At 40.2% G+C, this 24,650-nt stretch overlaps 1 protein-coding gene and 1 pseudogene across 3 annotated transcripts in view; one reads left to right on the forward strand and one right to left on the reverse strand.

The window, feature by feature from the left end:
* Positions 1–24,650, reverse strand: part of PDE1C (phosphodiesterase 1C) — a 411,511-nt gene that overhangs the window by 315,820 nt on the left and 71,041 nt on the right. The window lies entirely within an intron of this gene.
* Positions 22,847–22,965, forward strand: LOC112479796 (annotated as a pseudogene).

Below are 24,650 nucleotides of genomic sequence, written 5' to 3' on the forward strand. Positions count from 1 at the left end.
AATTACCAACCCACTCCATGTCCTGCCTTGTCCAACTCAGGATTTTCAAAAGCAGATTAGAGAAATGTCTATATTCCCATGATCTCCACTAATATCAGAGGACTCCAAAAAGATATTGGTCAGGCAACTTATGGAATAACCAAAATCTTTTTCATTTACATGCAGCAATAGGCTAACACTCTGAATATTTTGAATCATAGCTAAGCGTTATGGAAACTATATATCCTGTCTCATTTCAGTGGTGATCGATTTTAACTCCTAATACAGCTATGGGTATTTACTTATATATTTATTCAGCAATTGGAAAGACTACCTTTTAGAGAATAATACAAATTCAATACAAAGAACTGGCATTTTAGAGAACAATGAGGATGTTCAGATATGTCTCCCCTGTGAAATCAGCTTGCCTCAGGCCCAAGTTTTCAGGACTCCATTCTAGAGTCACCCACCCGCCGAAGAGGACCCCAACTCTAAGAATGAGAACTCACTATGGGCAGGTTCATTCTTCTGGAAGATGAAGACTCAAGAAATATTACACTGCATATTTACTGATACCTTAGTCCACAAAGACTTCAAACATAGATGAATGTTCATGGAAGACATGAAACGGGTGTGATGTCATAAATTAGGGCCTGATCAGACAGGTAATCAAGGCTGATATCAACCATGATAAGTTACACTGATATTATGTACCTGTGATTTGATGAAAATGACACTTTATCTCTGTGATCTTCCTCCCCAAAACACATAACCCCAGTATAATAAGCACTTCTGTAAATGCGATGCTTTAATGTCTGCCCTACGTGCATATACCAGCCATGCCTTATTGTTTCTAACTTCTGTAAATGCGATGCTTTAACGTCTGCCCTACGTGCATATACCAGCCATGCCTTATTCTGGACAACCCAACGACGTACCTGAGTCACCTGGCCTTGGCCTCTTGCCTCTCACATCTCCCGTCTCTCCCCTTCCCTCAACTCTTCAGGAAGAGTCCTCTCCCAGTGGCTAGCTTTTCAAATACAAACCAACCAAACCAGAGTCCACACCCCCAATCTTCTCCCTTACCTGGCCTTCACACTCCGGGCCCCTGAAACATGTACCCCCTCTTTCGAGATCTGGGAATATTAACAATCTTTTCAGTGGCGTCATCCCTGATCTGTTGGCCTTACCATACCTAAATAATAATAAAACCTATTAAAACCACCAGCCTAATCATGGGGAAAACATCAGAGAAATCCCAGCTAGGGGGCATTCTGTAAAATACCCAACCAGTCCTCCTCAGAACCGTCAAGGTTCTTGAAAAACAAAGAAAGTCTAAATAAACTGTCTCAGCCTAGAGGAGCCTAAGAAGATGTGATGACTAAATGGACTGTGGCATCCTGATGGTGTCCTGAAACATAGAAAAGACGTTAGCTAAAAAGAAAAGAAAAAAAATCTAAGGAAATTTGAATATGTGTGTACTTTAGTCAATGATAATGTACCAACACTGGTTCACTGATTGTGACAAATGTACCACACTAACATAAGAGGTTCGTAAGTGGGAAACTGGGTATGGGATAAATGGGAACTCTGTATTATTTTTGCAAATTTTCTGGAAATCTTAAACTGTTCTAAAATTAAAAGTTGTTATAAAATACAAATAAATAAAGAGTAAATAAATAAGTAGCTAGTTGTTATAAAAGAAGCTATGAGCAATTTTTTTGAGTGGAGCCTGAGGGCATGACCATCGCCATCGCCCAGGTAGTGCTGGCTCCTGCTGGTTATGCTCCTCCCAGAGGGTATCTTTATCTTTACCTTTGCACGAAAATACTTTCAGGTTGCCAAGCCACGCACTCATGGAGCTGCGTCCATCCCCCATCCATGCAGAGAGAGCCCCTTTTTCTAACTCACACAAAGACTCTTCCTGGGGCATGAGGGGGTGTGCATGGAGGAGTAAGGAGCAGTGTCAGCTAACTCACATGCACGTGACAGGTGGGGAGAAACAGATTTGTATGCACATGGGGATGCCCTCCCAAGACACTCACCAGTGTCCTGCAACCTGCAACAGAAATCGCCCTGGTTTTTGTGCCTGAAAGACAGCTTTGTCACTAAGATCAAAAGAACTTCACACACAGAGGGGAGAACCTCACTAGGGTCTGTGAACCTTCACCCAGGACACCCATGGGTCAGCAAATAATTTTTTCAACGCCATGGTAATGACTGAGGCCCTTGGGGTATCCCACATAAAAACTGCTTTCGTGTCAATCAAGAGAAAATTAGTGGCAGGAAACAGACCCCTCCACCTCTCTGAAATACAAGACAGCTTTTTTAAAGTATTAAACATATATCTTAATAAGATCTGGTCCCATTAACAAAGGTCTAATTCTAGGAGGAAGAACAAGCAGCAGTCCGTTTTCTTAAATTTAATCTAAGTGAAGGCCTTACAATCGACTCCCTGCCCATTTCCCTTTATACTTTCATTTATTCATTCAGTATATACATATTCATTCCTTCAATATGCCAGATTCTATTCTGGGTTCTAGACATAGAAAGATGAATGAGAATGTTTCCCTTGGGAACCAGTCAACTCATAAGAAATCACAATAAATGGTAAACGCACCATAACTAAGGAGCAAATAAAGTGCTTTAGGAGGCAGAGCAGGGCCCTCCCACTCCACCTCAGGGCCCTGGGGAAAGCTACGCAGACAACATGAAGTCTGACAGGGGCCTGGAGCAGGAACAGATCTGCAGAATGCAGGAGAGAGAGAGAATAATGTTCAGTGCGAACAACCCAAGCCAAGGCCAGGAGGCCTAACCAAGCAGCATGTTAACGCAGGAGCGAAGTAAGAGGGAAAAGTGACCAGAACTAAGGCCAAAGGTTAATTGGGCCAGTTGTAAAGTGCTTTGAATCGAATGCTAATCATTTTAGAATTCTGCTGTAGGCAAAAAAGAACTAAAGATTTTTTAAGCAAGGTCCTGGTGACATGACTGACCATGTCTGTGTTTCAGAAAGGAAACTGGCATGCCGCAGAATAGTAAGCCTGCAAGGAACAGCAGGGCTACAGGCAGGGGCCCACGGATCCACCTGCTCTGTAGAAAAAATCACAAAGTCTTACGTACATATGACTTGAGTTTTAAATACACATAGATGTGAGTAATAAAGTACAAATTCACATAAAAGCACATAATAGCTTTTTCAGCATTTTCTCAGTTAGCGAATCAGAAGGGTCACGTGACCTAAGCTATCTCTCCATTAGGGATCCCAAATGGACATATGGTAACACCTCCGGAAGGTGTACCAACAGCTACAAAGATACATTGTCGAGTTTAAAAGAAGACTGTGGTAGAAGCTGTAAATAGGATTCACTTGACGTTCATTCCCAACATCCCTTTCACTTGCCTTCCTCTTCTAAAGAGGCTAGAAAACAGACTCCATTTTCCAGCCTCCCTTACTACTACGGCTAACCGTATGTTACAGTTGTGGCCGGTGAAATTCCCGGGGCCAGTGCCTCTTTCTGAATAAGAAAGTAACATCTCAATAGGAGAAAAACATTTTTGTTTTTAAACTTCGCCTGTTCCGTTTTTTCCCTTTGCCTTTCTTTCTTCTTCCTGCTAGAAGGAGGACATGGTGTTAGAGAAACAGCAGCCATCTTGTGACCGTGAGGTGGCAAGCATTATGACAGAAGCCTACATCTTGCAGATGGAAAAGTGGAAAAGCGGAAAGAACCTGGGTACCTGACAGCACAGTTGAACAGCTTCTCCAGTCTCCCCATTTCCAGATTTCTTGATGTGAGACATATAAATACCTACTTATTACATTCTTAGGTCTTTGGTTGTTTGTAGCCAAATGCATTCCTAAATGTTACATGTATGCTTATCACATAATATAAAGGTGTTCCCCATATCCAAATGTGCCATTTATAAAGCATTAGGAATTGGTATTTTAATAAATCCTCTAATTATCTTGCGAAAGGCATAATTGCATTGGATACTTCTCTCATGTTAAAATTAACTTGTTCAATGTGAACAAGTTAAAACGCTACAATTTTTATAAGCTATTTGGCATTTCTTCAGTTTTTTTAGTATTCTGGGAAACTCAAAACCGGAAATGGCCTGCATTTCTCTTAACCTCTCATGGGGTTGCTGGTGATTTGTGTTTTTTGTTTTGTTTTGTTTTCTAACTCTTAAGATGGAGGGTGTCTTTGCTCAAGAAAATGTTAAGAACCAGCGGGGGGGTGTACATGAGCCTAGAACCAAGGTGATCAGTAGAAAGCATGAGAAAATGAGGGGCACAGAAAAGCCCGGTGACAATGAAGACAGAGAGAAAGGGGTAGTTGCAGGAGAGAGGCAAGTGGAATAGATCAGACTTGGTGAGTGAGTGGGCGTGAAAGATAAAGAGGAGAGAAGTGTCAAGACGGGTTAAGGCTGCTGTTAGGCAGCCAGGTAGACTGTGATGCTGCGGAAAAAGCTGGGGGCAGAGCAATTTACGGGCTCATAGTTGAACCATGTTCTGAAAAGCCGCATTTCAAGATGGAAAATAGAGACAAAGACCCTCTCCATATTCATGAAGAAGAAGCACGCAGATGAGAAATATGTGATTCAAATGAGAATACTATATTTCGGTAAATGAGTCTACCATAAGATAAAACTTTTCACAGCATGATAAAGTGAAAAAATGACCCTTTTCACGAAACCCAAATAATAAGAAGAAGACTAAAATAATAATAAATGTTTTAAAGAAAGTCTTTCAAAGCTTCGGCCCCGTCCTGGAGTGTTTTAGCCAGTTATCTGACTTGATAAAAGCCATAATTAAGCAGAACTTAAACTCCATCCATAAGGATCTAATTATAACACCAGCTCCTCAGCGCAGCCTCACCTGTAACCTGGCCCTAAGTCACAAACCCCAAAGAGATCCAGGAAGCTGATATAACATGGGGTGCTATGAGGAGATTTTTGCTTATTTCTGTTTCAATCTCTTTCGGAAGGTAAATGATTGACAACAGTCTGCTTTAGGTGAACAACACAGCACAGCATGAAACTACTTAAGAATGCTGGATATGCCTGGGGTTGAGTTCCCAGAAACATGCCGACGATCCACAAAAGGCGACTTAGGTTTGTGCCCCCAATACAGCCCTGAGCACTTGAGAGCTCTGGATGCTTAAAGACACACAGAAATCCTTATCACGCCATCCCTGCCGTAAAGAAGCTTTGGAGAGGCAGAAAAACTCAAGGCAGCTACTGACTGGTTCAGACTAGGGCCAGTGTTTGGAAAAACCGTGTTCCCCTACCCCTTCATTCTCATCCCCTCCATAAACGTTGTCAAGAAAAATGGTTAAAGACTTTGAAATGGGCAAAAAAGTGTCAGAGGTATCCATCCTGTCTAGTCATCCATCTTGGTTATCTCCCTTTTTCATTATCTTGGAGCTACTTTAGTTCTGTAAATTGGAGAAAACTGATAGTAATGCAAATGATTCTTGTTTATAGAAACGTAAATTGTGTCCAATGGAATGCAACTAATTATTGCCCCGTAGATATGATGAGTGTTGCCAGTTTTACCTTAAGCAAATTCACTTCCGCATCCCTGATAGAATTGTATATTCATCTGCTTACTGGGTTCTCCTTCAAACCAGTTGTAACATCTTACTGGTTTCTTCATCAACTGATGAGTTAAATAAGTTCTTTGATACATATTCAGTTTGTATTTGCACGAATTTTTTTTAAAATTACCCTTTAGCCATATCAAAGTCCTCATGCTGTCCACAACCAACATCTGTTGCATCCCTTAAGCTCTCTTGTAATTAGCCTAACCATATCCAGTGGCATTAGACAATGTCCTTCTTTATCTCTGATATTCTTTGCTTTGAAGTCTGCTCCATTTGAAATTAATATAACTAGCTACTCCTGCTTTGTTTTGATTAGTGATAGTATGGTATATGTTTCTCCATCAATTTACTATTAATCTATGAGTCTTTATCTTTAAAGTGGGTTTCTTCTAGACAACTACAGTTGGGTCTTGTTTTCTGACCCACTCTGGCATTCTCTTTTAATTGGTATATTTAGTCCATTAACATTCAAATGATTATTGATATAATTGGATTAATATCTATCATATTCCTTACTGTTTTCTATTTGCTACCCTTGTTTCTTGTTTCTATTGTTGTCTTCTACTGTTTTTCTGTCTTTTGTGGTTTCGATTGAGCATCTGATATGATTCAGCTTTCTCTCTTAGCATATTGGTTAAAGTTCTTTTTTAAGTTTTTTTAGTGGTTACCCTAGAGTTCACAATACACATTTACAGCTAATCCAAGGCCCCTTTCAAGTAACATTATACCACTTCACAAGTAGTGTGGCTACCTCATAAGAACAAAATAATCCTCATTCCTCCCTCCCATTCCTTGTATCACTGCTGTCAGAGATCTTCAGGGGAGCTGTGGGTGATGCTCAAAATTATCTTCCTAAAGAAGGAAAGGGGGAGCATTTATCTGCAGGCTCTGATCACTCAGACAAGGGTAACCCCACAGGGTAGTAAAATTCCCTAGCTCTTCTGAGTCTACAATGAATGACTGTGGGGCAGTTCTCATTTCATCAGAGAATTCCCCAAGATGGAAATCAGCAGAAAGCAGCATAGCTAGAGCTTAAAGAGTGGGCCAAGAGGATGCGAAGCTGGGCTCCAGAGGCACCCAATATAGAGAGTCTCCACAGTTTTTACGTCCTGGGAAATACAACCAGAATCCCATCTGCTAGTCATTCTTGCCTTAGGAGGATCATGACAGCCCCCCCACCACGGCTCATCCCAGCTCAATTTGATGTGAGCTTTGGGGGGCACTTTCCTCTTTGAACTCTGAGTGAGTGATAAAGAACCCTTCCTCTGGTTCTCCACAAACGTGAGCAGAGCACACCCCAGGGACACTGGAATGGGTCTGCTCTGACGAAATGGAAAATGAAAATTCCCCTGCTCGGATTGATTTTAAGCTGATTTTGAAAGCATGAAATGTTTCTGACTAAATAGAAGCAAAAATATGGAAACAGATAGAGTCACGCAGGTCTCTCTCAATAAACTCTAAAACCCCATGAGGGAAATCATAGACACCCTAAGCCTTCGGGGCAGCAAAAATGATGTGGCTCAGGTGCACAGATGAGCAGCTCCGCTCAGTCTCATCTGCTTCTGCCCCCACCCCTCCCCTCCCCGCCCTTTGACTTGTTCTCAACTCCCACGCACTACCTAATATATTCTCCTTTCCTGTCATCTCCCTTCTGCCCCTGCCATAAATCCTCTACCCTCTCTTCATGACGACAACTTTTTGTGGACTTCACGCACCCTCCAGATTGATTATAAATCTTCCGAGCCATACACTCTGGTAGCAGCGTCCCTACTACTGAGCTTATCAAGAGGACAAGTGTTCGTGTTTGGATGGAATGAACGTTTGTTCAGTACTTGCTATGTGCTGGGCATTGTCATGATGCCTTCGCCTGTGTTACCTGTTTAATCATCAAATCAACCCTTCGAAGTAAGTATTATGGAAACATTATTGAACACTGGGACATTAAGGCTCCAAGAGGTCAGATAGCCTAGATCATAGCGTTAGGAAACAACAGATTGCTTTGACCCAAAATTCTCATTCTCCTGATCCAGGACTCAGGGAAATACATCACACTGTTTGTACATTATTTATAAGCAAATAAACATACACACAGTGTATGGTCGAGCAGAATTTTCCACATTTTTCACTATGAAACAGACATCCTTTTACGTAAGAAATAAGATACACCCCATTTGCTACTAGGGAGAACCTTGACATTGCTTAGTCCTCTTGTCTGAAAGAAGTTTGCAGCTTCTTTTACAAAAGGAATTTCAGGCTGCAGGGGGAGATGAATAATGATAGGTGAGTTTAATGGGTTGAGAAAAGACAAGAACGCAAGAAAATGAGATGAGAAAAATCTGAATTTGAAATAACCACAGATTCATTTTGAAGTGTGTCTGATGCAGGCAGCCTGATAAACTGCTGGCAGGAGGCCAGGGTATCGTGGCAATTCCATTTAAATCTGACAAGTGATTTATCAATGCTGCTCCTGATTTACAAAAATAAAATAAAAGATTATGCTGGCAGAGGCTGAGAAGGTAGAGTCCTACAAAACGCAGAGGAAAGAAGAGATTTAATTCTCCAGACAAATTTAAAAAAAATTCTTGGGAATTTTTTAGGTATCCTCTCTTTCTGGGAGTATAAGGCTCCTAAAATTTCTACCAGGTACGAACATCGGGCTCAGGTACAGATGTCAGGGATGAACTTAATAAAATCCAGATGAAGAGTTTTATTCTCACTAAAATAAAACAATAATGATAGTAAAAAAAAAAAAAGTAAAGTATCAATAATGTTTTGAATATTTTTAAATCAGCCACATAGGCCCTGTTCTGTTCTTTTTACTATAGTAATTCTTGGTTTTAGACACTTTTCAGAAATTCTGTCTCCTGCAGTTTCAAAAATAAAATAAAATTCAAGATTTTAACTCCATTTCAGATCTCTTACACATCAAGGTGTTTGGAGGGGTCCCCTATGGAAATGTGAGACCACAACTTGATTTGTGATGACAATTCTAAATTCTCAAATACGTTAGGGGTTTTTTCTAGCTATCCTGTTAGATTAACCTGTCTTTTAAAAAAAAATAAATAAATATCTGGATCGCATTATTTTACTTATTAGAACTTTACAATATCCATTAATATCTGATAGTGCAAGACCTCATCCTTTCTCTTTTTGGCTATTCTTGCTCAAGTCTCTAAGAAAACTTTAGTTAAAATCACTTTGTCAATTTCTGAAGAGAAATCTTTTCCAATTTAGAAATTAAGATGACATTTAACAAAAATATAATTAATTGCTCAATTTATTTAGCAAAAAAAAATTTCATCTTAACAATGTATCATGCTCTCATTCAGGTACATGCCTGGTCCTTTCTCTATGGAACACCTGTCGCATTTATCAACCCAAACGCCTTTTCCTCCATACTTACTATGGCCCCTCTCACTTTATTTTGAGAACATCTCCTCCCCGCCTACTCACTCCATGTGAGTCTGATGGGCTTTCAGCTATATTACTCTATGGCCCTGACTTCATTGATATAGTCCAGGAGTGGGTATATGGCCCAGCTTGTATAATCACAATTCTTCTCCAGTATTTTTCATACTAAAACTCAAAGGAAGAGCCCTTTCTTTCCTGCAAGACTGCTAATGCTAGTAACCACATCCCAGTTCAGGAAGGAGCCTGAGAAAACGAAGCTAGTACCCTACGGAAAGCAGAAAAGAGAGGAGTCCAAAGAGCGGCATGCCTCTGATTCTCACCCCTCGGATCCCCAGATCTACAGCTCTTTCATAGGTCTGTGAATGACGACAGCATACTTCAAGATAGTTTATGTTAGATTTCTGCCACCTGCCAACCAAAAGCTCTTCCCATATGTTCAAGACTTATTTTCCTCGGTAAAGTTTTAATTTTCTTTTGTCCTGGAAATTCTTAGTAAGTTTGTTTTCTGGGCATTTTACATGTTTGCCCACTCTTGATCATAGACTACATTTTTAGATATTTTCTAAATTGTTATTGTTGAATATAAGAGAGCTGGTCCTCTAGTTTATTTACTCAACAGTCTGTCTCCTTAAACATTTACTTTTTTGATGATTTCCTGGTTTATTTTTGTTTTTCTAAGCATAGATACCATCTATAATAATTTTCTCTTCTCTTCTCTAATAGTTATGGCTCATATTTCTGTTTCATGTCTTACAACATTGGCTAAAACGTCTAGAAGAACTGTAAGCCATTTTGGCAAAAACAAGCAACCTTATCATTTTGCTGGCTTCAATTCATTTTTTATTTAGAAACTGTCCATGAAATTTTCTGTTGTATCTTTCTGATGAATTTCCCTTTTACAATCTAGTATCAGTGATTGTTCCAAGAAATAAAAAATTCACAGATAATGGCTCTACCATCTATTGAGATGATGACGTACTGTTTCCTCCCTCTCTCCCTTCTTTTGATCTAGTGTGTGTTATACTTGTGGCAAAATGGAAAAAAAAAAAAAAACTTATTTTCCAGATGGAAATAAATTTCTTCTAAGGAACTATATTGGGGAAATAATTTGATATGACAGGGATGGTGGAGGAGGGAGTGAAGAGCCTTAAAGGCATAGATTGAAAAGAGATAACAAAGAGTTAAATTATTCTGCATAAAAAAATGAAATGAATTTAGAAGTGGGCAAGAACAGAAAAGAGGGGAAAAAGGAGGGGGGAGAGAGAATGTTGAGCAATGTAACCCCAAGCTTGAACCACACTTGACATAAATAAGTGAGGAACTTTCAAAGAACACAAAAGTCTGACATCCATGTTTAAGCTAAATGCTGTTTGGAACTGCATTGTAATCAGCTCTTCACTTTGTAAAAGTGATATCAGAAAGGATTCAAAAATTATGAAGAATGGGCTGTGTCTCATCTTTTGTTTGTTGTCTAGGAAAAAAGTAAATCAACATCTGCAAGACACAAAGTGTAGGAGAAAAATCAACAGGCTCAGGAAACAATGGCCAGAAGTAATGAAAAGAAACCTAGAGAAACCAATGAAAAATTCACTGATTGAATTTTAGGGGTTAAAACTGAAGGTAAGACAGGGGTTTGAGACAGTTGTATATAGGTCTTACAAGGCATGTCTTTATGGTATCTGGATTATATATTTAAACACTGCATAATTGTAAAGCCACCTTGCATTATTCAGACAAGTTCTATGTGATCTTATTGTATTGTTATTGTAGTATACTTATACATTTCCACTGCTAGAATTCTAATTAAGGTTTTTTGCAATCACAGTCTTAAAGGAGATTAGCCTTTAGTTTCTTCTTTTATATAGTCATTATCATAGGAATAACCTATTTCCTGATATTTGAATATAATCACCTATAAAACTCTTGGGATCCAAGGCATTTTTAGTAAAGAAATTATTTTGCAAATTTTTCAGTGTCATCTTTTGCTATTGCTACAACTAGGTTATCTATTTCTTTTAGAGTATTTCCTTTAGAAATTATCATTTTGTAGAGAGATATTCAAATTTATTAGCATACACCTGTATGCATTTTCTATTTTAATTTTCATCTATATAGTAATAGTTTTGAGTATTTATTTATTTATTTACTTATTTATTTTCTTCTCTGATTACTTTCTAGAGCTGTGCTATCCAATATGGTAGCCATTAGTCTATGTGGCAATTTAAGTTTAGATTAATCAAAAAGACCACATACAAATGGCTAACATGTATGTGAAAAGATGCTCAACATCCCTGATCATCAAAGAAATGCAAATCAAAACCACAATGAGATATCAAATCACACTTGTTAGAATGGCTATTATTAAAAAGGCATGAAATAACGAGGGTTGGCAAGGATGTGCAGAAAGGGAACCTTTGTACCCTGTCAGTAGGAATGTCCATTGGTGCAGCCACTATGGAAAACAACATGGAGGTTCCTCAAAAAAATAAAACTACAATGATCATATGATCTGACAATTCCACTTCTGGATATTTATCCAAAGACAACAAAAACAGTTTTTCAAAAAGACATATGCACCCCCATATTTTCTTTATGTCAATAAATCCAACATATTATCATTTAAACATGTCATCGATATAAAAAATTATTGAGATTTTTATATTGTTCTTTTGATACAAATCCGTGTGTAGTTTACACTCACGGCACATCTCAGTTAGCTCTAGCCACACTTCAAGGGCTCAGTAGTCACATTTTATGGCACAGCACAGCTCTACAGAATTTATTTCGATTCACGTTTCAACTGGCTGAAGTATATCCTTGAATAATTCTTTCCAGGAATGACATGTTGGTTAATGAAATGCATGTGAACCGCAACTTAGGTACAGATTTAGCGAGTTTACGTTAAACTCCGAACGTATTTCTTCACTACCTTCTGCTATTTATATGCTGTAGAAGAGCATTAGGAAGTAAGCGTGATCGTTTTTTCTCCTTTGTAAGCAAACATTTTTCTTTATTTTTGTATTTCAAAAATTTTGCTTGCACATATGTAATTGTGGGTTATCTTTACTGATTTTTCAATTTATTTTCCTGGAACACAATGAGGCCCTTCCAATACGCAAACTTTCTCTGTTCCCCGCAAACTGCCTTCAACTCTATCTTTGATTACTTCTCCTGTTCCAAGTGTTTGGCTTTAGTTTCAGAATATTTGACTCATTTATTTATGTTGGTTCTTTCTTCTCTGACCTCCTACTATCTCTTCTCATCATTTCAAATCTTCATCATTTTCATCTATAGTCTAATACACTATTTCTCAAATTTGTCTTCCACTCATTAACATTTTTTTCCGTGTCATTTCTATATTTCAGTGTGGATTTTAATTTCTGTGTTGCTTGTTTACTTTCTCTGCATTGTTTCTCTTTGCATCTTAACTCAAAATCGACCTGCTTCTATTCTTATGGTTTTTCTGCTTCTATCTCAGAGGGGCTATGTCTTCTTGCTTCTGATGGAGAATGTAAAGTAGCATTTACATTTTTTCTTCCGACTTCTATATTAAATCATTTTGTAGAAGGCTACCTTTTTCCTAAATCTTTAGAATGGTGTTTCATTTCTCTAATACTTCATATTTTGCTTGGAGTTTTATTTTGGATTTAACCCAAGTTTAATGATTCTGGGATGCAAAAAAAGATTCATACAGAGCTTGTTTTCCAAAAGGCGAGGTATGTAGGTCACTCTAGGTTTCACTCACTGTCTACTTGGGCTGCTAGATAAATTCAGCAGAAAAGAACCCAGAGTAAGACGAACATTTATGTCCAAAGAGCTAGTTATCAAAATAAGCAATGCATACCCAACCCTGAAGAGTAGGCAGGAGAAATGGCGCCCAACCTGCTTCAGAGTAAAATCTTGCCTCTCTCTGTCTTACACAATGACTGGGCACAGCTCCCACATAATTTTCAAAGTTCATCTATTTCATCTATTTCAAAATTCATCTGGTGCGATGGATCACTATGTAGTGAGACCATCGATTCCAAGAGGAAAGGTCTTGATTACTCTTTGTCATACATACATCAAAAGAATGAGTCTGTTCAGCAGAGTGATGATGTAGACAAGATTAAAGGGAGACTATTTTCAAGAAGTTTGACAGTATTCATTTAGTATCCTAATTAAAAGAGAAGCCTGTCTATTAAGAGTGAAATCTACTTGACAAACACTTTATTAGTGGTTAGTATAAGTTAGGTACTTAAGAGTTAGAAGACAGAATTTTTCTGTTTTCCATAATTTAGACTTTCACTAATTCAGACACCACCTCACTCATAACTAAGTGAAAATTTTTCAACGCATAACTACCTTGAAGTATGCGAATGTCTGCAAAGCATGCAAAATCCAAATCTTACCATCTGCTGGATGATTCATTTGTAAATCTGCCTAGTATTCCTTTGGGAAGTTCCAGGACTGATTTTTCAACCTCATTATAAAAACTTGGTGGGAATGAATTCAGTAATACAGTATGTATGAAAGTGCTCTGAGCACTTGGAAGAATGTGTCACATTTATCCTAGACATGTTTTAATGGTATGTGTACTGTGATCAAAAAATAAAAGTGTTTGAAAGCTATTGCTTGGAGATCTGGAATTTTAATCAAGAGTTCCAGAAAAAAACAGTCGCTTTGGGCAATATGTTAGTTACAGAGAAGAACTCTTCCTAATTTTGGCCCAAACTAACCATTGCTGGTAATAAAATAAAGACAATGGATCGTTTGTTGGTGGTAAACTCCTTTAAGGAAAGAACTGTGACTTATTCTTTTTTATACTCCTACACTCAAAACTCTCTTTCAAGGTTAACTCTTTTATCTGAGGCTAAGATACCTGCCTCTGAGGCTGTAGAAAACTACATTAAACACTCAGATGAACATCATATCAGTCTTTCCTTTCTTCCACGTGCTTCATTTGTTTCGTGCACAGGTTTTCTGCAGTTTCTCACCCAGCTGGCTTCACATCTTACCCTACTGACTAGGGAGCCTAGCTTCATAAAATTTACTAACCTGGAAACTAAGCAATTCTTTCAGAGGTTCCAAGAATTGCAGCTTCAAACACAGGAATTTCGGCAGAGTCTCCCGTACTGCACGACTGCAGGGGAGTTATGCGTAGCTCAGTCTGCAGGATGACGTCCCCTGGAGTAGCACATCTCACGGCCAATTATATGTGTCCACCTTGGGTTTCAACCCAAGGCTTAGCCAAGGCATAAAGCACACCACAGCAGAAACCCCTGCAACACCTTAGTCTACCTGCCTACCCAGGGAAAGGAGTTAGACATAGTGCATAGCACATAGTAGGTGCTCCATAAATATTTGTTGAAAAGGAGGATCATGGGAAGCTGTGACTGGTAAAACATGGGAGGTCTGATAAGTTAAAATGCATCTGACTTCTTTCTTTTCTAGTGAGACAACTGAGTCTGAATCTCTAAGAACTGTCCAGAGGACGAGCTGGCTTTCTCCCTTTGTTTGGAATTGTTATAAATCTGAAAATTTTCCATTCACTCTGCTTTCAGTCCAATTGATCAAACATCTATTGAACACGTATTATACGCAGTTTCTGCATGCAGGGAACTCAAAATCTACTAGGAAGACTGTTATTAAAGAGATTTATAATACAGTACGAAGGAAGTAATAAATGTATAGAAATATACGGATGTTGAGCAAAGGAGGGAGTGACAAGTTTGTCCTGGGAGTCAAGTCAGGTTTTATAAAAAAGGTGGCCTATGACTAGAGGTTCAAGAGATGAATGGGTTTACTTGGTGATCGGCAGGGGAGAGAATATTTCAAGCAGAGGGAACCCCATATGCAAAGGCATGGAGGACAATTAACTCCATTTTTCTGGAGCTTAAATGATGGATTATAACAGGACAGGTCAGCCGGGGCCAGATTTTGAAGGGTCTTGTGTGGTATGCAAAGGACTCCGACTTTATTTTGTGGGCCATCGGAAGTTACTGAAGGTTTGTTTGTTTGTTTAATTAAACTTTTCATTTTGAGAAAATTATAGATTCAAAGGCACCTGAAAGAGATAATACAAAGATCCCATGTACCCTTTACCCAGTTCCCTCAATGGTAACATTTTGAAACCCTACAGTATAACATCTCAGCCAGGATACTGACACGGAGGCCAAGCGTGGCATCATCACAAGGATCCCTGTGTTGTCCGTTTACAGCCACATTCACTTCCCTCCCACCCCATTCCCTTCTGAGCTCCTGACAACCACTAATCCACTCTCCGTTTCTTTAATGTTGTCATTTAGAGAATATCACACGCATGCAGTCGCACAGTATGTAACCTTTTAAGGTTGGCTCTTTCACCCAGCGTAATTTTCTAGAGATTCTTTCAGGTTGCCACACAGATCAACAGGCTGTTCTTTGTATGGCCAAGCAGTATTCCATGGTGTGTATGCATCACAATTTGTTTAAGCATACACTGGATAAATATATCTGGGCTGTTTCCAATTTGGGGCTATCGTGAATAAAGTTTCTATGAATATTCATGTGCAGGATTTTTTAACTGTAGCAAAATATGCATAACATTAAACTTACCACCTTAACCTTTTTCAAGTGCAAAATTCACGGGCACTAAGCACATTCGCACTGACGGCCACCACCACCTCCACCCGCCCTCCAGAACTTTTTCACCTTGCAAAACTGAACTGTGTGCCCAATAAAGTATCTCCCAGCCTCCCCTCAGCCCCTGACAACCATGATTCTACTTTCTGTCCCTAGAAATCTGATTACCCTGGGTACCTCATAAAAGTGGGATTGTACAGTATTTGTCTTTCTGCAACTGGCTCATTTCACTTAGCACAATGTTCTCAAGATTCATCCATGTTGTAGCATGTGTCAGAATTTCCTTCATTTTTAAGGCTGAGTCATATTCCAATGTGTGTACATTTTGGTTTTGTTTACTCACTAACCCATCGATGGACACGTGGGCTGCTGCCACCTTTTGGCTACTGTAGATAATGCTACTATGAACACGAGTGTACAAATATCTGTTTGAGGCCCTACTTACAATTTAGGGGGTATATCCTCAGAAGTGGAATTGCTGAATCATATTATAATTCTGTTTTTAATTTTTTGAGGAACCATTAAACTGTTTTCCACAGTGGCTGCACCATTGCACATGCACAAGGGTTCCAATTTCTCCACATCTTTGCCAACACATTTATCTTTCGGTTTCTCCTTTTACGCTGGCCATCCTAATAGCTGTGAGGTTGCAGGTACAGGTTTGGCATGAATGTAAGTCTTCGCTTCCCTGGGATAAATGCCCAAGTGTGCCATTGCTGGGCCATATGGTAGTTGCACATTTAGTTTTTTTTTTTTTTAATGGCTAAACTGTTTTAGAGTGACTATACCATCAAAATGTATGTTTCTCTGCATGCTTCCAAGGATTTAGTGCAGTCACTATTTTTTATTTTAGCCATTTTGATAGGTGTGTATTAGTAACTCGCTGTGGCTTTAATTTGCATTTTCCTAATGGCTAATGAAGTTGAACATCTTCTCAAGTGCTTATTTGTCATCTCTATATCCTTTGTAAAATGTCTCTCCATGTCTTTTGGCCATACTCTGAATGGATAGCTTACTTTTTTTTTACTTTTGAGAATCTTTATATATTCTAGATACTAGAACTCTGTTGGATAGCAGCATTATTATTTGCAAATACTTTCTCTATAGCTTGTCTTTTCAACCACTTAGTGGGGTCTTTGAATGTCGGTAAAGTCCAACTTAGCAGTTGTTTCCTTTCATGTCATGGTTTTAGTAACAAGTCTTTCTTCCCTAGCCCTACGTTCCAAAGATTCTCCTTTTTTCCTCTAAAAGTTTTATAGTATTACATTTTACACTGTAGTCCATAATCTATTTTGAGTTCATTTTTGGATAAAGTTTGAGACAGGTGGAGGTTCGTATTTTTGCCTCTCGATATCCAAATACCTCATCACTATTTGTTGAAAATGTTCTATTACCTCCAATTAATTACTTTTGCTCTTTGGTCAGAAAATAAGTTGGGCAAATTTGTGTGGATCTATTTCTGGCGTCTCTGTTCTGTCCCATGGATCCAGTCCTTCACCAGTACACCTAGCCTTTACTACTGTAGCTATACAGTAAGTTTTAAAATTGAATAGACTGGTTCCTTGCACCTTATTCTTCTTTCTCGAAATCATTTCTCAAAATCTATTCTAGTTCTTTTGACTTTCAATATAAATTTTAAAATTATCTTGTCTATATCAACGATCATCTTAATATTCTTTCTAATTTTTAATTCTTAAACAGATAAAATAATGAGTCATCATGTTTTTCTTGTATTCATTCTTATCTCTGAGTTCAATTGCCTTCTTCTTAAGACATATCCTTTAGTAATCTTCTCAGCAAGGACACGTGCATGGCAAATTCTCTCAGAATGTGTTTGCCTGAAAAAAATATCTTTATTTTGGCTTCACTCTGAAATTCTAGGTACAGAATTCGAGGTTGACAGTTCTTTTCCCTCATAACTTCACAAATATTTTCCATTTTATCTCCTGACTTCTAAATATGCTACCGAGAAGCCTGCAGTCAGTCCAATTGTCACTCCTCAGGAGATGTATCAGTAATGATTAGATATGTCTCAGTAACAGAGACTCAAAATCCTAAGAGATTAAACAAAGTAGATTTATGTCTCCGTTGTGTAAAAATCTGGAGCTAGGTATTGCAGAGCTGATATAGCAGCTCTGTTCCAGAAAACCTTCAGATGGCCACTCTACCAACCCTTCCTTAGGTGTGGCCACTCTCCTTGTGGCCCAAGATGACAGCTAGAGCTCTAGGATCACATTTGTGTCACAGGCAGCAAAGTGGAGAGAGAATAAAGAAAAGGGAAAAAAGGTACAGAAGTGTCTCCAGAAATCTTCGCCTGATAGTTCTGCTTATATTCCATTGACAAGAACCGAGTTACATGGTCACACCTAGCTGCAAGAGAATCCGAGGAATGCACTCTCCTTGGGGGCATGGGGACATGGGCCTCACTAAAATTAGAGGTTCTTTCAACATAGAATAAATAAATTCACAGTTCCAGACACAGTGGGTAATCTGTGTTCTGCGTTTTCATCATAATGTGTCTAGCAACTGGGTTAATTTTTATTTTCTTGCTTGAACTAGGTAGGATTCTTCAATCTGATGATTCATATCACTAATCAATTCTGGAAGATTCTTGGCCATTAGATTTTCAGTTACGACTTTTCTTGTATTCTCTGTGGTCTTTCATTCTAGAATTCCTATTTAATACGTGTTGGACCTTCTCACTGACCCCTCCACATTGCTTAACCATCCCTTCCTCTTCGCCTGTGCTGCATCCTAGTGAATTTCCTCAGATCTATCTTCCGGTTCATTACCTGCATGTTCAGTCCTATCCAACACAGTAGTGTAAGCTGTGTTTGGGTTCTGGTTTCTCATTGTTCTAATGTTACCTTTTACATTTCTTGAATGCATATGGGTTCTTTTTTAAATCTTCCTTTTTATCGTCAAAACATGTTTCTTCCTTAGAATTTCAATTCTTTTTATATCTTTAATCATTTTTAAATAGACTTACTTTATATTTTCTTTCAGTTGGTCATTATTTCATCTCAAGGACTTAGGGTTCTAATTCTCCCTTTGTTGTGCTCACTGACTCTTGCTCATCATGGTGGACTGCTGTCCCTTATGGATTGTTTTTTTTTAATTTTGACTGTGAGCTTATGTTTGGCAAGTCTTGCTTTCTAGATGAGAATACCTTATGACTTGGGTTGTATTCCAGAAGATTTTTGCATATGATTCTACCAGGTTTTTCCCTTTGATTCTGCCATTATTAGCCCAGAACCAATTTTCATTAATTTCTTAGTTTGAAAGAGTTCCTAGACCATACAGGTAGTTTCAATTGCCTAGGGGAGACCTTTCCCCAAGAGCCAGAAGAGGCAAGTAAGTTTCCTCGTTACCTCCTTATGCTAATGAATGTGCAGTTGACTCTTGAACAACATGGGTTTTAACTTCACGGGTCTACTTACATATGATTTTTTTCAATAAGTATCTATACTGTTTTCAATCCTCACTGTGAGTTTATGCATGCAGAAGGCCTGTATACATTGATCTGCATCACTTCATGTAGGACACTTGAGCATCCATGGATTTTGGTATCCGTAGGGGATCTTGGAACCAATCCCCTCTGGATACTGAAAGTAGTTAAGGTTTGAGGACGTCAAAACTCATAGGCAAATTTTCATCTGCATGGAGGTTTGTATCCCTAACCCCTGTGTTGTTCAAGGGTCACTATATTTTATTTGCCAGATCCTTATTTCATTGAAAATGTAGCCCTTTGCTTATTATCTGCTTCATAACTTAGTGCCTTCAAACAACAACCATTTATTTTGCTCACAAACCAGCACTTTGGAAAAAGTTTCAGTGTTGGGATTTCCATATGGTGTCACTGTTTCCTCACGGCACGAAGATCGTGTTCCAAGGATGAGCATCCCAACAGGCCCCAGGTGGAAGCTGTATCACCTCTGATGATCTAACATCCCAAGTCACATAGTGTCATTTCTGCCAAAATTCCAAGCCACCCAGATTCAAAGGGAGATAACATAGGTTTCACATCTCAGTGGGAGGTTTGTCGATATCACATTGCAAGAAGAGCATGTAGGATGGGAAATATAGTTGCAAACGTTGTTGGAAGATGCAATCTGCCATATGTTTTAAGAGTCCAAGTTCAGGCAAAAGCCTCAGATTGAACTCCGCACCCTGCACAGCCAAAGGCCTTAACTCTTTTTTCCCATGTGGATGTTAAGACATACAGTACTATATCCCATGGACTTAGTGGCACCTCACCTATATAGCAGAGCTGCAGAATCAGCAGGCATGTTTGCAGTTTGCTGTGCTGATATTAAATTCCTCCTTCATTTCTGCCACCTGCAGAGATCCCTTTCTTTATTGCAAAGTTAACTACGCATTTTAAAGTTGTTTTTAAAATATTTTACTCAGCGTTTCTACATGCTTATAAAAAATGGGAGGGTTTTAGGTTATCCTATTCCACTTTTCACTGGAACCAGAAACTTCATCCTAATTTTATTCAAAGGAGTATACCCTGAGAGGGGAGGGAGGAGGTGCGTGGCATGCAGTAGCCAACCCTTGTCTTCCTCGCCCTCTCCCTTGAGGTCACGTTACACACAAAAAATTTCTAAACACATTTTTTTAAATTGTGTAAGCTTATGCACATGTAGCAAGGAATAAATATGTGTTCTTATAGCAACGGGTTGGACCATAATTCCCATTAAGGAAGAAGAAATTAGTCTGTATGTAGAAAAAAAAAAAGTTGAAAGTAGAGGTGAGATGCTGAGGGTGTCAGCAGATACCAGAGCATCTAATGTGATGGTCAAGGAGCTCTACATGAGAAACTAGGAGGAGTATTCTTTCCTTCCTAAGAAGGAAATGGAAATAAAGGGTGAAGAATAAAGAAGGTAGAGAGAGAAAGGTCAAGGGCGGTAGGTCAGAACTGCAGGGGCAAAGTGGTCTTTAAAAAAATCATTGCTGGTGGGATGGAGGAAAGGGCTGTTGAGAACAAAACTATGAATTTAAATCGTGCGCACACAATTGCATATTGTGATCTCCCCTGGGTACCCCTAATCTTCAGTCAAGTTCTGCTTCGACCAACAAACAATAGTGACTCCAGAAGAGAAAAAAGGGGGGCTTTTCCCATATCTGAGCCTGTGCCAGAGCAGATACTCGGGTGCATAGAGAGGGAAGCAATCAACAGAGGGAGAAGATCAGGGCAAGGAGAACATCGGGTCATGTCAGATATTCAAGGAATCATTGAGGACGGCTTTGAACTTCCAAGGAGTGCGTGCAGTAGCAATTTGAGTCTGTTTACCCAGATCTCAATGCGCCAAAGCCTCCGGCTGACATCTGGGTTACAAATCATCCACAGGTTACTAGAAGCCACTTATATAGTATCATCGGACAGCCCACTAAAGGACCAGTGGCTAACATATTGGGGACCAAGTGCTACAGTGGACATATTCAAAGACTTGATCATATACATTCAAAAAGAGAAAAGCAGAGTGAATCTCAGTTCCCCCAAGACACAGACACACACACACACACACACACACACACACACACACACTCTCACCAGAGTAAAAATCTCTCTCTCTCTCTCTGTCTCTCTCTCTCTCTCTCTCTCTCTCTCTCTCTCTCTCTCTCTCTCCAGTCCTTCACCATGACCATGACCATGACCCCTTTCCAGGCCAAAGTGAGCAAAGTGAGTTTTCCTCACTGGATGTGTTCCTATAAGAGAGTTCACCCCTGAGAGGGATGTCACAGAGAGGATTCAAGTTCACACGAAGTGCTGAGCCTTGGATTGGGTCATTTTAAAGTTCTAGTCTAACTTGAAACTGTTCGAATCTCCGATAATGGGTTGACAATACTGCTTACTGAATCAAGCAGATTCCTTTGACTGATAACCATATTGGATGAAAGCAATGGAGAAAAGAAGAAAGATAAAGCAGTAGAGACCCTTGTAGTCAAACAGATAAATCTTGGGTGAACACATGCTGGGGAGTAATTGTCTGTGATGCCGAAGCACAATTATGTGATGATGAAAACCAGAGTTTAGAGATGGTGGAACAGGTTACTATTCTTTGATAAGACTTGCTCTGTCTTCTGCATATGTAATTACAAGTGGCTATAGAAAACTGCTGACCATGTTCTTCTGTGATACATAAAATAAATACAAGCACCGCACTGCTCTGCATCCTGGCGTCTGCCCCTGCCTCCGTCACCAGCACCATGATGAGAGGGGGGTTCTCAGACCTTGCCACGCATCAGAATCACCAGCGGAATTGGCTAAAATACAGATCGTTGAGACCTGCCCCAAGAGTTTCTGATTCAGCAGATCTGGTAAGGGATCCAAGTATCTGTATTTCTAGCAAGTTCCCAGGGACCCCACTTATAGAGCTAGACTGCTGTCCACAGAAATTCTGGAGCTGCCATCGCCAAAGATACCTTTCTGCTGGAACAAGTTGGCAGTGACAGTGCTCAGTCCTTGAACATTGTCGAGGTGGGACCAGGGGCTCCACACAGAATCTGAACCTTTCAGAAATCATTAGAGCTATTTAAGACCAATCGGAAAATCTCTAAATCCGGTTCCTGCCCTGTAATGGGCTTTGACGTGGCTCTGGAGCGTCCACAGTCCATGCCACTGGGAACACTGAATGCTGGCCGCCAGCCACCACCCGCTGCTCAAGGCATTTCTCAGCCCTTTCTCCCACCCATCGTGTCATCTTGTTGTCATCATCCTGGCTCCATAATCCACCCACCCCCAACTCTAGCTCCCAGTTCTACAGCAGGCCCTCCTAGCTGGGACAAGCAATTTAGGAAAGTTCTTTGGCTGGACTCTAGCACCCTGCCAGACATGATTTCGTGTTTGTCCTGGGGCTCCACGAAGGGCATCACCATGGAGTAGGTGCAGCCTCACCCTTTGCCCAAAACCCAGCACTTATCCTCCATCACATGCCTGTCTGTTCCTCCTGAGCCCACCCAGGGGAGGGGATCATTCACCCAGATCACACGCCCGGTATGAAAATATAAGGCGACCTCCCTTAGCTTTATCACCCATCTCTCCAAATTGCTCCTCTTATAGCTCTTCGGTAGAATAATCTATTTTCAACACTATTTGGACTTTTAGCTCCCAAAGCAAAAGAGGCCAAATTAGGCTCCGTTTCCTTAATGTTTTCGATACCTTTATTTTCCTTTCAACCACTGTCCTTCTCAGGGGAGAAATTATTCTCTCCTCAGTTAAGGAAGCAATTAAAATTCCAGAATGGGTCTACGGCCACACCACCCTGAACAAGCCCGATCTTTTCTGATCTCGGAAGCTAAGCAGGATCGGGCCTGGTTAGTACTCGGGTGGGAGACCAGTTAGGAAGACCAGGTGCTGTAGGCGTAAAAAATAAAAAATAAGGGATTATAAACTGACAAGGTCCTTGCAATCTGTGAGGTCAACCAAGGGTTGCCTCATCTAAAAAAGTAATAATAATAATAATAATTAATTAATTAAATTTAATTCCGGGATGGAGTTGCCCCACTACACAAGCTTTGGGGCCAACATCTCCCTCCCCTTGGCTTCTCCCAGGGCCCTGGCCTCTCTTCACAAAAGCTCTTGCCCCAAGTGGAGCCTCTTTTAAGGCTCCTAGAGTAGAGATGCACACCCAATTCTGGGCTTCTCCTGCCACCCCGAGGCCATATCTGAAAACTACATATGGTCTCTAGTCCCTGAAAAATTGTATTGCCTCTTTTTTTTTTGAGATATCATTGACATATAATATTTTATTTGTTTCAGCTGTACAACATAATTAGATATTTATATAAATTGCAAAATGTTCTACAGTAAGCCCATAATACGTCTAGTTAACCTGTGTTATTTTATACTCCATGACTTTTGTTTTCATTTTTTAGATTCTACACGTAAGTGAGATCATGTGGAATTTGTCCTTCTCCAACTGACTTATCTCACTGAGCATAATGAACGTGGATGGTCCTTGAAGGCTTTGGGTTGTTTCGTTTTTTTACGATTAGAAGTTACTATCTCTACCTGTTAATCCCCCACTTGTTCCCCAAGCCTCATTTAATGCTTGTTCCCTCCAGGAGGGCTCCCCCTGAATCCACTCCTACCCCAGGTTGGATGAGGTCCCCGCCATGGGGCTTCCACAGCTCCGATGCCCATCTCTAGCATTTCCCTCCCAACTCTGTATCAGAGACATTGGCTTCCCCATCTCCTTGACTAGGTGGTAATCTCTTTGAAGACAAACTTGTCATCTGTGTGTTTCCAAGGCTGGGCACAGAAAAGTCTTTAAAATATATGTGGAAGGAAGGGAGAGAGGGAGGGAAGAAGGGAGGAGGGACAGAGATGACTCTGGTAATAATATATGAGGACAACCTCCCGTACTTACTGAGCACTCACGGTGTGCAGGCACTGTGCTTTATATCATGTATCCCAGGCTATCAGGACTAATACCCACCTCAGGGGTCCCAACCTCATCCAGCAACTGAAGGGTTAATGGTTGGTCTACCAGGGGCCTCCCAGACCCTGGTCCTGCACGTCTATCACTCATGGCCAACATATGTTCCCATTTGTAAAATGAGACTCCATGAGGCTGATGTGAGCACTGGCTGTCAGAAAGCTTTGCATGCAGTACCAGCGTGAGGTCTCTACTGGCTCATCCTGAACACACTGTGCAGAGGGGGGAAGTCCAGACACATGGGAGCTCCAGCCCCAGGACAGCTAGCCAGACGATGCTGGTCCAAAGCTAATGTGCACCTCGGAGTCAGGCTCGCTCAACTCTCCTGGGACTGTCACTGATGTTCTGATGAAGGTCAGGTCGATCCAAACCCACTGCTAAGCCTAAAATGGTGGGGGCCGAGGTGGGAAAGGGTCCCCTGACAAGATCCAGGGTCTCCCAGGACTCGGTCCTCAGCATCTACCACATGGCATTGCCATGCGAAGTCAAATATAGAGTGTCTCCAGTCTAAAGGTGACGGGACCTGAGCTTGACCTGTGGGCTTTTGGTATCAGTTTCTTTGAGGAAGGCACAGTGGTTCTGGGTGGTGGTGTCAGCCACGTAGGGTGGA

Source organism: Pteropus alecto, unplaced genomic scaffold (assembly GCF_000325575.1).
Source record: "Pteropus alecto unplaced genomic scaffold, ASM32557v1 scaffold21, whole genome shotgun sequence".
Lineage (NCBI taxonomy): Eukaryota > Metazoa > Chordata > Mammalia > Chiroptera > Pteropodidae > Pteropus > Pteropus alecto.